This window comes from Delphinapterus leucas, chromosome 10 (assembly GCF_059928025.1).
Source record: "Delphinapterus leucas isolate spDelLeu-1000000601 "Yukka" chromosome 10, BTC_Dleu_Yukka2, whole genome shotgun sequence".
Taxonomy (NCBI): Eukaryota; Metazoa; Chordata; class Mammalia; order Artiodactyla; family Monodontidae; genus Delphinapterus; species Delphinapterus leucas.
The window spans coordinates 7,680,384-7,694,935 of record NC_143138.1 but is presented as its reverse complement, the minus strand read 5'-3'; positions in this window follow the sequence as shown (position 1 = coordinate 7,694,935).

Genomic DNA, 14,552 nt, shown 5'->3' with positions numbered 1-14,552 from the left:
TAGAAGATTCATTGAAGAAATGTAAATGTTAATAAATGTACAAATGTGGAAAGAACTTCAAGTTCACTAGAGCTTGGAAAATGCAAAATGAAATAATAGTAAGGTCAATATTTTGCAAATAAGATTAAGATTAGAAAGTCTGGTGATACCTGGGTTGGCTGAGATTGGAGGGAAGTGTACTTCTATACTGTTGATGGGCATATAAATTATTATAACCTTTTTGGAGCAGTATGGCAATATCTATCAAAATATCACGTGCTTATATTCTTTGTCCTGTAAATCCACTTCTAAGAATTTTTCCTATAAGAATATTTTCAAAAGCACAAAGATACAATTTTTATTCTACCTTTATTTTATTAAGCCCTAACTATGATCAAAACATTTTCCCAAGAGTAGCACATTTATTAACTTTCTGAGTCCTGTTGTGGAAATAAGACCACAGACTTTGAAATTTTTAAAAATTTGGCTTTTGCTGTTTACTAAAAAGTCTGTCCACAGGAAGAAATTAGGCAAGTACATATCACTACATCTTAGTTCTGAACACATAATTTTTTTATATTCTCTTTATTTTTATGTGAATTAATCCAAGATTAGGCCCTCACCCCCTCTTCCAGAAATTGTTTTGGAACCCACAGAGAGAGGAGGTCTTGTACTCATAAGTAAACAAATGTATAGAATACATTTTGTAAAGGGAGGGAGCAGTAATGATAAACATGGTCAGATACAGATCTGAAAGGAGATTTGGATAGATTTTTTTAAAATTTATTTTTGGCTGCGCTGGATCTTCGTTGCTGCAAGTGGGCTTTCTCTAGTTGCGGCGAGCGGGGGCTACTCTGTGCCGTGTGCGGGCTTCTCATTGCGGTGTCTTCTCTTGTTGTGGAGCACGGGCTCTAGGCACGCAGGCTTCAGTAGTTGTGGCACCCAGGCTCAGTAGTTGTGGCACATGGGCTTAGTTGCTCCGCAACATGTGGGATCTTCCCAGACCAGGGATCGAACCCGTGTCCCCTGCATTGGCAGGCGGATTCTTAACCACTGCGCTACCAGGGAAGTCCCTGGAGAGACATTTGAAAAGAGAGAGGGTCACGGTAATAGTTCAGAGTTCCTAGTTTTACAAGTACACCCTGCAATGCTCGCAGGAGCTCTTAACTGACTGTGTTCATCTTCTCCCATCCTGCATTCAGGGACTTCCAATTGGTAGCTTGAAATCAGTCCTGGTTGGAGTATTTATGCCACAGAAATCAGAGTACACTACAAATTAGGGATTTTCCCCTGCGGAGAGATAACTGAACAACATTTACCAGCACATCGGTGAAGATACAGAAGTATTTTGAATAGAGGTGGGCTGACTGCCCACAACATCTTCACAATAACTCAATGAGCAAAGGTCCTTTTTATTTTACCCACTGCACAGATGAAGAGACTGAGGCTCAGAGAGTGATTTGGCCAAGGTCACACAGCTAGTAGATGACGGTGTCGGGATTTAAACCCAGGCAGTCTGGCTCCAGACACCATAGGGTTAACTATAACACGGCCACAGACAATCATCTGTAAAAGTAAAAAATCAAACTCCCCCAAAGTAAACGTTCATTAATAGGTCAAAGATTAGATAAGTTATATCCATTCTGTGGAATGCCAAGCAGCCAAACTAAAAAGAATGAGGTAGATTTCTACGTACCGACAAAGAAGGAGTTCCAAGGTATGTTTCCAGTACAAAAAGCAAGTTCCAGAAATTATCTGTATGTACATATCTATGTCTGTTTTCATGTGTTTCGCGTGTATGTTTGTGTGTGTGTAAAAACCTTTTTACTCTCCTTTTCCAGCTGTGGTGAGTGTGGATGTGTTTGTGGCTGGGGTTGGGGGAAGAGGAGATGCCGTGTCTACATCGCTCGTATGGAACTCTTCCCACCCAGACTATTCACAGTAGTTTTCTACTTTATAACTTTATATATTTTGATATTTTAAATGATTTTTGATAAGAATGTATTACTTTAAAAACTACTTTAATTCTTTTTGTAGGTAATATAGTCACATGTTCAAAAAAAACCTAAACAAAAACGTTAAACAGTGAAAAATAATTCCTTCCAGCACTACTTCTCATCATTCAACTTCCCCCACCATAAACACAGCTATCCTTCCTAAATTAGATATAAGTAAATATTAGGGTTTTGGTTTTTTTTGCGGTACGCGGGCCTCTCACTGTGTGGCCTCTCCCGTTGCGGAGCACAGGCTCCGGACGCGCAGGCCCAGCGGCCACGGCTCACGTGCCTAGCCGCTTCGCGGCATGTGGGATCTTCCCGGACCGGGGCACGAACCCGCGTCCCCTGCATCGGCAGGCGGACGCTCAACCACTGCGCCACGAGGGAAGCCCCTAGGGTATGTTTTTATATTTCCTTTTTTACATAAAAGCAGAATATTACACGCAGAAGTCTGTACCTTGCCCATTTCACTAACAGTATCTCTTAGAAATATTTTTATATCAGTATAAAAAGAGTCTCCTTATCCCCTTTTCCATCATAAGAATATACCATTGGATGAAGTAGACAAATATTACCAATGTGTTATCCTGTTGATGGACATTTGGGCTATTTCTAATCTTTAGCTATTTTACATAATGCTGAAATAGCCTTTCACATATATCATTTCACATGTGTACAGGCATATTTTGAGGGTGCATATATTTGTAATTTTGATAGATACTGCCTTATGGCCCTCCTTGGGAGTTATATCAACATATATCTCCCCAGCAAGGTTTCAAACTGCCTGTTTCTCCAGAGATTCACCCAACAGACATTACAGTGTCTCCAGAAATTATCGGACTTTTGGATTTTTGCCAATCTGGCAGATGAGAAATGAGATCTCAGTGTACTTTTAATTTGCATTTCTCTTATTATGAGAGAGACTGAGAATCTTTTCCATATGTTTAAGGGACATTTACATTCCTTTCATCTGAACTAACTGGTCACATCCTGTCCCATATTTCTACTGAGTTCATCTTTCTCTTATTAATTTTAGAAACTCTTTATATTTTAGGAAAATCATCAGCTTCCCCTGGAATCTGAATTGCGAGTATTTTCCCCAATCTGTGGTTAACATTTGACTTGCATACTTTTTCCTCAATCTTTTATTTGAAAAAAGTTTAAACTAGAGAGGAAAGTTGAAAGAGTGGTGCAAAGTTCACCATTTGTTCACAGTTTGTCATACTGGTTTGCTCTCTCTCTTCGCTATAGATAACACATGTGTATCTGTATCCCTATGTCTATATCTATCTACAGTTTTTTTTTCTCTAAATGACTTGAAAGTAAGTTGCAGATATGACACATCACCTCTAAATATTTCAGCATATATCTCCTGAGGGCAGACATTGTCCTACTATTACTACAGGAAACTGAACATCGATAAATAATATTATCTAATATACAGAACATGTTCAAAATTTTCCACTTGTCTCAAAATGTCGTTTATAGGCTCTTTGGGGAGGTTGGGGGGACTGCAATCCAGGGTCCCAGGATCCAATCAAGGATCGTACGTGCATTTGCTTGCAAGTTTCCTCAGTCTCCTATAATCCAGAACAATCTTATCCGCTGCTCCCTTTTCTTCGTCTTAGGTGACATTGACTCTTTACAAGAGTTCAGGCCAGTTGTCTTGTAGAATATACTAAAAGCAGGACATGTCTGACTGTTTCTTTATGGTTAGAAACAATTTAAACATTTTTTACCTGACTGCTACATAGGTGATATTTCATATCTCTCATTGGATCACAATGTGAGAAACCTAAAGTCAGTTTGTTTCATGTTTGGCAAAGTTAAGGTGGTGCCTGTCAGATCCATCCATTTAAATGTGCTTTCTTCCATTCATAATACGATCATTTTAAACACTTAAAATGGAAAAGTTTTCAGCCCTACCCAACACTTTTAGCCTGTCATGGTATGTTCCCAAACCATGTAGCTGAAACAACATTAAATAGATTTCTGACACCAAGGGGGTCTGCACAATCCTTTAAGGAGATCCATGGGGTCTAACTTTTCTCATACTAATGCTATGACTTTATTTGCCATTTAGACTCTTATTTTTCATATTCTCATTCTCTCACATGTATATGGTAGACTTTTTCAAAAGTCAGTGATTGATTCAGTGACGAATGTCATATATACTAGTATATTTTTGTATTTCAAAGACTTCTTAGTTTTAATGTCACATGGTAGATATCAGTGGATATAGCCCACATAAACAAAAGCTCTTTTTGGTGCTTAGTCATTTTTAAGAACATAAAGTGTTCTTATAAATTATAAACAAAAAGTATGAGAATCTCTGCTTTAGAGTCACAACTCACTGGTCCCCACTTAGTACCCAGGACCTTACATCTTGATAAGCCTTAATGGTACCATGATGGGTGTAAAAACTTAAATTCAACTTAAGATTAAATTATTCCAGAAGACTTCTCAGTGCCCCTGGTACCACTTTATATGTTTCACTGTCTACTCTGCCAATGGATGAGATTAATCGTATCTGTAGTTTTCCCAGAAAAGTATACAATTCTGCAGGGAGTAAAAATACATTAATCATGCCACCACCACTACCCTTACACATCTCAGAATCCTCCTTCCCTATTCTTAGTCTTGAATACTCTCTAAATTTCCTAAATTCATTATTCTATATTTAATCCGAATTTGTAGACTTGGGACTTTTTAGCTTTGCTGTAATCAAGCAGTGACATTTCCGTGTGTCATTTATACAAGCCACTGCCCATCCAATAGTAATAATTACTGCCAGCCTGAGTTTAAAAAGTATTTCCAATAAGGATGTTCTCAAGTTCTTGAAATAATATTTATCCTATCTCATGAGAAGACAATAATGGAGTAATAGGACTAACTAGCTTGGGACTGAAGGTTAGAAGCACAGTCTCGGCTCTGACAATTACTGTTTATATTATTTTTGGGGAAATAACTTTCTTATCTGCAAATGATAGGCTCCCTGAATTCCATTACAGTCTACCATTCTATGATCTGCTTTAATTTTATTGGTGATAGAATAGTGATAGCATCTTTTTTTGTTTTTTTAAGGAAGGTTGGGGACTTCCCTGGTGTCGCATTGGTTAGGAAGCCGCCTGCCAATGCAGGGGACACAGGTTCATGCCCTGGTCTGGGAAGATCCCACATGCCGCGGAGCAACTAAGCCCGTGGGCCACAACTACTGATCCTGCGCTCTGGAGCCCAAGAGCCACAACTACTGAGGCCGCGTGCCGCAACTACTGAAGCCCGCGTGCCTAGAGCCCGTGCTCCACAAGAGAAGCCACCGCAGTGAGAAGCCCAGGCACTGCAACAAAGAGTAGCCCCCACTCACCGCCATTAGAGAAAGCCCGTGCGCAGCCGTGAAGACCCAATGTAGCCAAAAATTAAAAAAAAAAAAAAAAAAAAGTGTACGTGGAAAAAAAACAAAAAGGAAGGTTGAACACCAGACAGTATTAGTATAAAATCAATTCCAAAGGTTCTGAAACTCAGTGACTGTGGCATTTCTTCATCGAGTTTATAATGACCAGATAGACGTTGACCCATAGTGCTCAGGGCAATTTTACAAAATGAAGAGAAGCACAGTGGAAAGTGAGAAAGCAAGAAAGCAGTGATATGGCACCATCTGCAGGTGAACCTGTGAATTACACTGATTTGTTTTAAATTTAAGGAAATTGTTCTCTACTTTTATTCTTCTGCTGGTCTTTTCAGATCACCATCAAAAGATGATAAATTGGAAATATTAGAGGGAGGCCCTAGCCTCTTGTTTCTGCTTTAATATAACTGAAACACTTTGGAACCGTATAAAGGCCAAAGACTATTTCACGTGTTGAAGCCCCTACAGGATGCCACCCCAAGCTAGAGTCCTAGAGTACCCCAGGAGTCCGTTCCAACCTTCCATCAGGTCAACAGATTTCAGGTGATACGGCAAATAGACCAGCAGATCCTGTGGTTATGTACTCACTTGATTCCTTATAGAGTAGATCCCCTGATCCAGGGCACTGTTACTCTGGATCGCACGACAGTAAGTCAGATACTCTGTGAACCTTATGAAAGACGATTGATGTTCTGGGTCACTGGAAAAGGACTCATTTGCCAAACCAATGTCTGCATCCCATGTGCCTGACGCTATGTGAATCTGCTCTAGCAAGTATTGTACGTCTGGCCCAATTTGGGCTGCTACTTGCTTGAGTTGCTGTCGTCTACTGCTCTCCTCCAGGACACACCTGGATTCTTCAGGAGCCAGACCGGTTAATTGAATGAAGATATAATGGGAGCCCGAACGTGCCACCTTTCGGATCCTTTAGGGTAACACTGACTTCAGTCATCCTTCCCCATCTCCTTTTATGCATCCTTTAATCCCCTCTCCTCACTGTCTTCATATTCCCTGCCTCCCCCAGGGTAAAATATATACAGTAATATATATATTACTTGCTGTCTTGGCTAGGTGGATGCGGGGGCAGTTTCAGAAAATTCCACTTGGTTTTCCCTCCCCGTTGAAGGCTCTTAGCCTGCTGGAACAAACTGTCGCAAACCAGGCAGCTTTAAAACAATAGAAATCGTTTTCTCACAGTGCTGGAGACAGAGTTCTGAAGTCAAGGTGTCCGCGGGGCCACCGTCCCTCCACGCGCTCTGGGGGAGAATCCGTTCCTTGCCTCTTCTAGCTTCTCGTGGCTCCGGGCGACCCTCTGCTTGTGGCCGCATCACTTCAATGTCTTCCTCGGTCTTCATGTGGCCTTCCGTTATTCTCTATGTATGAATTATAAGGACGCTTGTCACCGGATTTATGGACCACCTGGGTCATCCAGGATGATCTATGAGGTCTATAATTTAATTACTTCTGCAAAAACACTTCTTTTTCAAATAAGGTCATATTCACAGGTTCTGAGGATTAGGTGTGGACATATGTTTTGGTGGGTTCACCATTTAACCCACTACACCATCCTAGTCGTAAGTTATACCATTTTCTGGGGTCCTTCCGAGGGGGTTAAATCCCGCATCTCAGAGCAGGGTTCTCAAGTCAGTAAGCTCTCCCTTATCCACATTTATTTCAGGCCCCCTTGATCAAGCACCCTCGGAATCCACTTCTATGCCTACCCCCCTGGCACTTGCTGGTAACTGCTGGCTGGGTTGTTCAGCTTTGGGGAAGTTTAAGCCTCTTCTTTGCTTCTAAGTCCCAGTACGGCCTTGGCTGCGATATGATGCTACTGAAATCTAGTTACATAGCTGGTGGCCAGTGGGGGAGGTGGGGCACAAGGTGGCGGTGGAGGACACAGCTGTCCAGAAGGCAAGAGGCCTCTGCATTGTCTTCCAGCAGGGAGGTCGGTGGGAGCTCACAATATGCAGGAACAGTCCACTTCTGTGGCCTTGGAGGGTTCAGAGGACCCTAGAAGTTCAAGATGGGGGCATCGATACAGATATGCCATCCCGTGTGTCGGGGTCCCGTTCCTTCCCAGCCAAGGCCCTGACCTTGGCACAGCTCATCCGCTTGGCTGGGAGTTTAGCCTCCTTCTCTGGCCTCCAATGCTGATGAGAGTTTCTCTGTAAGGCTCTCTGGCTTTCACACTCAGATTTCAATTTCCTGGTAATTGCTTCCAGCCTTTTATCTTTTTCTGGTTCAAAAGGGGCTTAATTATAACCATTCCATGGATTGTCTTTGCAGTTACATTTCTCCCATATTTAAAAAAAAAATTGTGGTAAAATGCACATAACATAAAATTGATCGTGTTCACCATGTGGAAGTATACCATTCAGTGGTATTCAGTACATTTATAATGTTGTACAACAGATCTCTAGACCTTTTTCATCTTGTAAAGCTGAAACTCTGTACCCATTAAAAAACAGCTTTGATTCCTTCCTTCCCCCAGCCCCAGGCAACCACCATTCTACTTTTTGTCTCTGTGAACTTAATACTCTAAGTGCCTCATGTAAGTGGAATCCTACAGTATTTGTCTTTCGGGCTTATTTCACTTAACTTTCTCAGAATTCATCCATGTTGTAGCATGTGTCAGAATTTCTTTTCTTTTTAAGGCTGAATAATATTCCATTGTATATACATAGTGCATTTTGTGTATCCTTTCATCTGTGGATGGACACTTGCGTTGCTTCCACGTTTTGGCTACTGTGAATAATGCTGCTAGGAACGTGGAAGTACAAATATCCCTTTGATACCTTGTTTTTAGTTCTTTGGGGTATATACCCAGAAGTGGAATTAGAATTGCTGGATCATATGGTAATTCTATTTTTAATTTTTTGCAGAGCTACCATGCTGTTTTCCATAGTGGCTGCATCATTTTACATTCCTACCAGCAATGCACAACGGGTCCAATTTCTGCACTTTCTCATCAAAATTTGTTATTTTCCTTTTTTTTTTAATAGTATCATCTGAATGTATGTGAAATGTACCTCATTGTGGTTTTGATTTGCATTTTCATAATGATTAGTGATGTTTAATATTTTTGCATGTGCTCATTGGCCATTTGTATAAATTCTTTGGAGAAATGTCTGTTCAGGTTCTTTGTCCATATTTAAATTGGTTAGTTCTTGTTGAGCTGTAACAACTCCTGGTACTCTCTAGCCCAATCGCGATGATAAATGGACAAGTGCAGCCACCTTTTTGAGAAGGGCATGGTGACTGGAGTTCAGACTCCACAGAGATGATATCAAGGTCACATCACTAGGTAAGCCTGTAGAGGTAGGAGGGCATCTTGAAGAGACAGTGGAGGAGGGAAGTGATGAGTATCAGTTTTGGTCCTGAGCAGCAGCAGGGGGTGTTATTCATGCTTCTAAACTTTCTTCTTTTAAGTCTCCCCCAGGAAGAGAGGCTCACTGGAAGGTTGGAGGAGCTGCTCCCCTAGTGTAGATGAAGAAGTGAATCTGAACATCACAGTTATGGAACAAGTGGAGGTAGACATGAAGATCCCCTTGAAGGAGAGGCTTGTCCCACATCTGGGAATACTGTAAGCAGAGAGCCTATCATATGTGGAGTGATTAGCCACTGGGTCTCTTTAAAAGCCTGACATCGTGTGCCTTATGATCCAATTTCCAAGGCGCTTAGCACTGTGTTCAAGGTAAAGGATATTACCAAGCTAATCCTGGAAACTCATCTTTGATATTCTGTTTCTTGGAACTACTCCTGGTAACAAGTAACAGTCAGGGGAAAAGAAGCAACATAGTGTATTTCAACAGAGAGAATTCAAAAAAGGGAATCGGTACCACAGGTATTGAAGGGCTGAAACAGCAAAACAACAACAACAAACAAAAAACCCCAAACCCCAAATCCCCAAAACAAACAAAAAACCCAAACCAAAAAAATAAACCAAACTGATATAACTTCCCCCCCCAATGGCTGGGGGAACAAATAGAAGAGTTTGGTGTCATCAGAACCTAGAAGCTTGGTGGAAGAGCCTGTGTAGATTAAGTAGTGTCCCTCCCCAAATTCACATTCACCTGGAATCTGTGATCATCACCTTATTTGGAAATAGGATCTTTGCAAACGTAATCAGGTTTGAAACTGAATTTGAGTGGGCCCTAAATCCAATGACTGGTGTCCATATAAGAAGGCCATGGGCTTCCCTCGTGGCACAGTGGTTGAGAGTCTGCCTGCCGATGCAGGGGACACGGGTTCGTGCCCCGGTCCGGGAAGATACCACATGTCGCGGAGTGGCTGGGCACGTGAGCCGTGGCTGCTGAGCCTGCGCGTCCGGAGCCTGTGCTCCACAACGGGAGAGGCCACAACAGTGAGAGGCCCGCGTACCACAGAAAAAAAGAAGGCCATGTGAGGACAGAAGCAGAAGTTGGCATGATGCAGCTACAAGCCAAGGAATGCCAAGGGTTGCAGGCAACACCAGAACTAGGAAGACGCAAGGAAGGAGTCTCCCCTAGACCTTTCAGAGGGATTATGGCCCTGCCGACACCTTGATTTTAAACTTCTAGCTTCCAAAATATTAGAGAATAAATTTCTGTTATATTAAGCCACCCAATTTGTGGTAATTTGTTACAGCAGGCCCCCAAGAAACTAATACAGGGCCCCACAAAGCAGGGACTCAGTTCTGAGAAGGGGCACTGCCTGGGTACGGGGGGTACGTTGTAGAGGGAGCAGCGAGGCTGGCTCTGGGGGGAGTGCCGAAGGAGAAGGGAGGCTGGAAACAGCTGCCACTACGTTGCTGGGATGACACCCAAACACAACAGAAACATTTCTCCCCTCCTCCCCTGCCTGCGCATCTCTCCCCATTGCCTCTGACAGGCAGAATAGAAGCCAAAACCAGCTGGCAAAGGGGAACCAGAGCTTGTGAAGTTCCCAGTTCCACATGGCAGAGCAAAGGGAACGTGGGCTTGGGGTCGGGAAGCAACAGGTAAAGGATGGGCAAAGGGGTGTTTGTGTTCGTCTTTGTTTGTGTGTTGAGTTGGGTTGCAGAACGTGGGCAAAAAGATTACTGGGCACGTGAGCAATGCTGATGAACCTACACAAATATTTTGCATCCGTGACCAGAGAAGAAGAGGCTCAGAAAGTGTCCCAAAGAAAGTTGATGCAGAAAAACTTGCTGTAAGAATGGGTAGAAAAAATTAAATCAATGCTTTCAGAAGGTGAGTAATAGTTACAATGTAGTATAATTTACCACTATGTTATTTATTATTTTTGGCTGCGTTGTGTCTTCGTTGTTGCGCGTGGGCTTTCTCTAGTTGCAGCGAGCGGGGGCTGCTCTTCGTTGCGGTGTGCAGGCTTCTCATTGCGGTGGCTTCTCTTGTTGCGGAGCACGGGCTCTAGGTGCGCGGGCTTCAGTAACTGTGGCGCACGGGATCTAGAGCGCAGGCTCACTAGTTGTGGCGCACAGGTTTGGTTGCTCGGCGGCATGTGGGATCTTCCCCGACCAGGACTTGAACCCGTGTCCGCTGCATTGGCAGGCAGATTCTTAACCACTGTGCCACCAGGGAAGTCCCTACCACTACGTTAAAAGCTACTTTTGAGTTGGCAGGACTTTTCTTGTTTTAAAGACTGTTGACCAACCAAAGAAACAAAAACAAAACCTCCCACTTATTTTGAAAAACAATATCAGAGTTAGTCCCCAAATATTTTTCCCTTTAAATACTAGTAACTTAAGTATTGGCTACAGCTTTTTTTTTACATCTTTATTGGAGTATAATTGCTTTACAATGGTGTGTTAGTTTCTGCTTTATAACAGAGTGAATCAGTTATACATATACATATGTTCCCATATCTCTTCCCTCTTGTACCACCTCTTTTTTCCTTGGTTTTGTACCTCGATCCTGCAAGGCTGGTTCCCGCCAGGTGGAGCCGTGGAGCAGGTAAATCTCTGTCCACCTTTCAAACTCAGGTCTGCACACACCCCTCCAAAGCCAGCAGGGCCCTCAGGCAGCTCTGGCCCCCCAGTTCGAAGCTCTGCCCAGGTTTGCTCTCTAGATGGTACCTCTTCCGACCTTTTTCTTCACCCACCTGACATCTGGTTTTCAATTCTGGTCAATTAACTAAAAAATTAAACCATTTCAAGAGTTAAAAATGGCAGCTGCTATTTCTTAATCAAGTCCTAAGTGCCAGAGTGACTACAGTTTCTTGTTACAAGTCTTTGTTTGCAAGAAATAAACCCTCTTGAACCAGCTTGAGCAATAAAGGAATTTTGTGATAAGGCTGCAAATACGCCTTATGGAAGCTCAAAGCCAAAACTCAGCTGTGAAGAGCACTGGAGCAAGGAACTAAACAGTAGTCAGGAGTCCACATGTGGAAGCTCTGTGTGACTATTCATTCTCTTCTTTCTTTGAATGGACTCTCTCTTTCCTCAGCTGGTAAAAATATAGTCGCTCCGGAATTCTTGAGTTTACACCCCCTCCATTCAAGAGATAGCACGGCTCCAGATAGAACTGGAATTTCATAATTCCGACATCTAGTTTCCAGGAGAGAACTTCTGACTGGCCTTATTTGGATCAAGTGTCTACCCCTGGTCCAAGCAACTGAACTCAGTTACAGGGTTGTTATGAGCTGGGAACACAACCTATAATATGTTTTGGTTGTTTTTTTTTGGCTGTGTTGGGTCTTCATTTCTGTGCGTGGGCTTTCTCCAGTTGCGGCGAGCGGGGGCCACTCTTCATCGCGGTGTGCGGGCCTCTCACTATCGCAGCCTCTCTTGTTGCGGAGTACAGGCTCCAGACGCGCAGGCTCAGTAGTTGTGGCTCACGGGCCCAGTTGCTCCGCGGCATGTGGGATCCTTCCAGACCAGGGCTCAAACCCGTGTCCCCTGCATTGGCAGGCAGATTCTCAACCACTGCACCACCAGGGAAGCTCAATATGTTTAGCATACATGTGATGATTCATTAATTTCCAAAACAATTGTGAGAGGTTTTCTTATCATTTCTATTTCATAGTTGAGGAAACTGAGGCTTAGAGACTGTGGAACTAGGCTTTATGCTTCAGGATTTTTGCTCCAAAACCTGTGCTCATTCCCCTACTTGAAACCACATCTGGTGACCTGTTATAGGGCAGAGGCCATTGCATTTTTCTCATTCATTCATTCAATATATATTGAGCTATATGCTTATCTAGGCTCTACTGAGATAAAGGTATGAACAAAAACCAAGTCCTGTTCTCACCATGAAATAAAAAAGGTAGTAAACAAATAACACATGTGCTAGGTGGTGATAAGTGCTATGAAGAGAATTAAACAGAGAAAGACTTGCTGATAATGGAGACCTCGTGCAGGGATAAGAAATTCTGGAATCACCATCGAAAGCCATCAAGTGGGGCAGTTTTGCCTGGGGTAGAGGGCTGGGTCTTTGTCAAATAATAATAAAATCTCACTTTACAGAGCTTTCCAGTTACCACCTGCTTTCACATTAATTCTCTGATAAAAGCAATTTGCCTTTTCTATATCTATTACCAACACAAAAAAGGAGCTTGCAAAAAAAAAAAATTACCCTCAATGTTAGTTAAATGATGGTGTTCGCTAAATCAGCTGAAACGTTGTGTAAGAACAATGCCCCACGGGCTGTCATTTGGCCGGGATTCTGGGAGCTGCCTTCATTCAGGCTCATCTGGGACCAACCCCTTCACCTTCTTTCTCTAACTGAGATCTGGCTCCCTCCAAGAGGATCCCACTTTCCCTGAGCTTCTCCCATGGCTGTTTTCTCTCCTATAACTTTTGTGCCACTGAGCTTAGGGGTGGAGGAAACTTCCAAGCCGTTTTCCTTCTCTTCCCATACATACATCCAGCTATAAATCTCATGCCACCATCAGGCTATTCCATCCATGATTCCTCTCTGTTGACAGTCACCTACTGACCTTGGGGTCACACCCTCATTCCTTGTAGAGGCACGCGGCCACTCTGTGCAACACCACTGCCGTCCTAGTTCTCGGTGGTTTCGACGTCCACTTAGGTGATCCTTCCCACACCCTGGCCTCTCAGTTCCATGGCCTCTCCTCCAATGAGCTTACGGTCCACCCCACATCAGCAGTTCACTCCCATGAGCATACCCTTGACTTTGTCGTGGCCAATAATGGCAACCTGACATCACCTCAGTGTTCACAACTCACTGTCCTGCCACCCCTGTCTCCCCAGCCTTCTGCCTTTCTCATCTCCAACTCCAGCGATCCTTGGACCCCAACGGGACTTTACCCTACTGATCCCATCGTCTTTTTACTTCCTGCATTACCCCCTGCGCATTCCCACTCTCTCCCAATGACGATCTCATAGCTTCTTCTCTCACCTCAAGCCTCTATCAATTCCTCCTCATATCAGCTGTCGCTCTCAGCTGGTAACCTCTTCCCGATTCTCTGACAAAAGTAAAGCAATTAGAACAGAACTGCTACAAGCGCCCACCATCACTCCAGCACACCTGCATCAGTTCCCATATGCTCTGCCTTCTCTCCTGTTGATGTGGTTGAATTGACCGTATTCCTAAGGCCAAGGATCCCATCCAGCCTTCTCCTGCCCCAGGATATGACACCAGCAATTCTCCACTCTACAACCTCCTGGTGGTGCAGTGGTTAAGAATCCGCCTGCCAGTGCAGGGGACACGGCTTCGAGCCCTGGTCTGGGAAGATCCCACATGCTGTGGAGTAACTAAGCCCATGTGCCACAACTACTGAGCCTGCGTGCTGCAACTACTGAAGTCTGAGCGCCTAGAGCCTCATCACTGCATTATGTTTATCTTTACTGTATTATACTAAGAAGCACGCTATTATTTCTATCATCTTAAAAGCAACCCCCTGTTAACTCCACTTACCCCTCACCCCCTACATACTACCTCAGCTGTCTCCCTTCTTTTACAGAAGAAGCCTTTGAAAGTGATATGTAGAGGTATGCTTCCTACTTGTCTCTGCCCATTCTCTGTATGAACCCATTGCAAAGAAATTCTCGCCCACAGCACTACTGACAAGTTTCTTATCAAGGTCACCAATGACCTCCACATTGTTCATTTCAATTGTTATTTCTAGCAACTCTCGGTAGCATTTGAAACGGTTGATCTCTCTCTCTCTCCTCTACCCCCCCTTAAAAATCGTACCTTGCTTGGTTTCCAGAACATCCTATTTACCTG